This window comes from Heptranchias perlo, chromosome 29, assembly GCF_035084215.1.
Source record: "Heptranchias perlo isolate sHepPer1 chromosome 29, sHepPer1.hap1, whole genome shotgun sequence".
Classification (NCBI taxonomy): domain Eukaryota; kingdom Metazoa; phylum Chordata; class Chondrichthyes; order Hexanchiformes; family Hexanchidae; genus Heptranchias; species Heptranchias perlo.
In genome coordinates, this window is record NC_090353.1 from 30,499,625 (window position 1) to 30,503,525 (window position 3,901).

Below are 3,901 nucleotides of genomic sequence, written 5' to 3' on the forward strand. Positions count from 1 at the left end.
GGGGGGGGGACCAGCTTTGGAAATCCAATTGCCTAAACTGTCCTGGCTGGAAAAAACATCAACTCTATATAATAGTGTGACTTAATGGGACAGTGGAAGTGTCTGAATAGAAATTCCTTCATGGCTTTTTGGGTGGGATGGATGAAATACTTTTGGTTTAGAGGTAATGTTTGACTGTGTTGAATAAAAAGAACAAACATTATTATTAGTCATTTCATCTAAGGCAAGATGGAGATTGCATTGAGAAAATTACGACTGAGTAGAAGTCTCATTAGCTAGAGGAGTTTCATATGCCCTTAACACTGAGGGTGTTTGCTTAAATTACAGGTAATCCATGTGAGATGCCTGAACCTTTAGAGAATCCCTACTTAAGTTGTAGATATTTTTTTTGCATTTGAACTCATCAGTTTAATATTCCATTGGTTTGAGAAACAGGTGAAAAATGAACACTCTGACATTCTGAAACCCAAAGTGCAGACCAGTGGGACGTGTGTGGGGGAGAAACTAGCACTGCAGCATAATGTTGTTAGAAATCGCTGTAACATTTCTATAACTTGTTTGTTAAACGGTATTTCTAGATCAGGTATTTCTATAGTTGTCATGAATAAATGGCTACCTTCAGAAGAATGGAGAAACAACTTTGATAAAGATGGGGGTGGGGGGAGGGGGGATTATCACAATTTTAGTGAGTTTCCTTTTAAGTATCAATTATTGCATCAGTAGAAACATATGTAGACCACAGGTAGCAATAAGTGCAAATATTAAATTTAAAGTGCAATTCACTGAGGAGTTTTCCACCTCACGTTAACTATTACAGAATCCAAAGAGCTAAGTGAAGACCCTGACTCTGATGGAGTCTGAAGGCAATGCTTTATTTTGTTGCTCTTTAAATTATAAGAGGACCCTGCTCTAGTGATTACAGGGTCAGTAGGTTTTAATAACTTGTTTACTGTGAGTATACTATGTGTTGTGGAACAATGACTCCATATGTTAGATGCACTACTTTGTCTTGTAACTTAAAATAAGCTCAATAAAAATATTGAACTAAGTTTGGTGTATGTGATTTTTATTTGGTAGGATTTGTCATTTTTTTAGATTTTATGCTAGAGTATATTCTTTAAATAACTTTAACCTTGGGGAATTTTTACAGGGAGACTAAGTAATTTGAGGTCATAGCCACAATCCATAAAGGGGCCTTGCACAATCAATGCTCTGCAAAAACAAATGCTTTTTTTCTTTTAGAAGTGTAGGTGAAAGTCTAAGGCCCATAGAGCAAGGCTGAAAAGAGGTAAATTGAGAGGTAGTGATTATGTAACACCAAGTTGTAGGAGAAAAGGAAGACTCCTGAATAGAAAATTAAAAAATAGAAAAAGTTTGCTTCAAAACTTTAATTACCTTATGAAATGACTGCAAAAAATTACATTTTGTGGTAGTACATTAGCTGAGGTATTGCTGCAGTTATATAAGATATTGGTGAGACTGCACCTGGAATACTGCATACAGTTTTGGTGTCCATACTTAAGAAAAGACATACGTGCTCTCGAGGCAGTACAAAGAAGGTTCACTCCCTGAACTCCTCACAGCCCCAACACCTTCCTGTGCTCCCACACACCCCAACTTGAAGATGACCTTAACTCGTGACCTTTGTCTGGTCTGTGGATACTGAACTCCCAATTCCTGTTGCCACTAACGTGGCCTTTATATAGCACGTCTGCACATATAAGGCTGCAATAAAATCTCTCAGTCCTGACTACATAAATCCTTCTGTGATGTCATCAGATTTGTGCTGCCACCTAGTAACACACTCCCAGCCACCGGTCATGTGGAGTAACCCGGGGGAGCTGAACAGAAAGAATTCTAAATGAAGAACAATGCCACTGTCTGTGTACAGATTCTTCCAAATTTTGATCGCTTTGACCGCCATATGTGCTGTGCTCGGATATGGAACATCCTTGTTTCCCTTGTTCAATATAATTGTTTTCCTGTACCCAGCCTACTTTTCGTAAGTATTTGATGGTTTCTGAACAGAAAGTCAAATAAACATTCTACATTAAGGTGTTCACACTTTAGGCTTTGCACTTTTTTGTTTCCCCTTATCAGGTTTGCCTTTTGGGAACATCATTGTATCTTGCTTCCCATCCCTTCCCCAAGCGCTCTCCTTTTTTGGGGAAGGTTTATGTTGCAATTGTCCAGCAGCTTAATTAAGTTGTTACCTCAAAAACTTTGATACTCAGCTAATGTACTACCACAAAATGTAATTTTTTGCAGTCATTTCAGAAGGTAATTCTAAATTTCATTTTATTCTACTCAAACGTAAACCCTCCCCCATTGCCCCTAACCCCAGCCCCCTGAACTCCTCACCGCCCCAACACCTTCCTGTGCTCCCACACACCCCTACTCCTCTCAATTCTCCCATACCTCAATTTACCCCCACGCATCCAAGCGTCATCATTGTGAGCCACACTATGGGAGAACTGTTATATAAAACATCCAAAGGTCATTTGGAGAAAAACGTTTCTAACCTATGAAGCATATTTGATTTCCTGTTAGTACTGTAAACCTTTGCACTGTTGATAATTTTGGCTAATTATAAATTCTGCCCAAAGTTAACTGATTAAACTGTGATATAATTGTATTGTGCAACTTAATAGATAATGTATTGGCAAAAAAGCCCCATAAAACTCATGGAAAACTATCCTTATTAATAGTAAATCTGATGCCCTGTCTATTAAGAGAAAAAATGAGAGATTTCATTGATTAAATGATCCCTAATCATTTTAGTTTTGTTTTCCCTTCAGTGAATAATGTGAAGATATAAACTAGTGTGTTAGGTTTTTTGGCTAGCTGGGGAAAGAGCTTAATATATCAAACTAGCTTTGACCAGCAATATTAAACTTCAGAGTTAGTGAGTGGCAGAACTTCTATTTCTCAATTGTGTTTACATTATTCAGAGAAACTGTAAAATCAGACATCCTTCTCCAAAGAAACAATGTTGTTTCCAGCTTGGATGGATTTATTTCCTCCCTCTGACCCCTTCCAAAAAAAATATAGTTTAACTTCACTATTTTTGTTTTCTTAAAACTGCAAAATATTATTTCAGATACTGTTTAAAAATTGTACTTAAAATACAAAAAACGCACTTCCTGGTGCAATTTTTTTTTTAAATGAACACTGGCTACAATGCAATTTGGACATTGGTACTAATGCAACTAGTACTATATACTGTTTCCTATCTGCTCCAAGAGAACTTTAGTTATTTAAAGAGCTAGAGAAAGTAAATTGGAACAATACGTTTAGGTACACAAGGGCAGCAGAATAAGTGGGCACAGGTTCAGGAACTACTTTAGATACATCAGGATTGGGTTGTCAAGAAAGATGACTGAGGCTAGGATACTGGAATTATTTAAGAAACAGGTTAGTACAGTAGGATGGCTAAGATTGGGAACTGTGACCCTCCATCCTATCGCCAAGCTTTCGGCACATGACATACATGTCATGTCATAAGAAATAGGAGCAGGAGTAGGCCAATCGGCCCCTCGAGCCTGCCCCGCCATTCAATAAGATCATGGCTGATCTGATCCTAAACTCAAATCTAAATTCATGTCCAATTTCCTGCCCGCTCCCTGTAACACTTAATTCCCTTTACTTCTAGGAAACTCTCTTTATGTTTTAAATTTATTTAATGATGTAGCTTCCACAGCTTCCTGGGGCAGCAAATTCCACAGACCTACTACCCTCTGAGTGAAGAAGTTTTTCCGCATCTCAGTTTTGAAAGAGCAGCCCCTTATTCTAAGATCATGCCCCCTAGTTCTAGTTTCACCCATCATTGGGAACATCCTTACCGCATCCACCCGATCAAGACCCTTCACAATCTTATATGTTTCAATAAGATCGCCTCTCA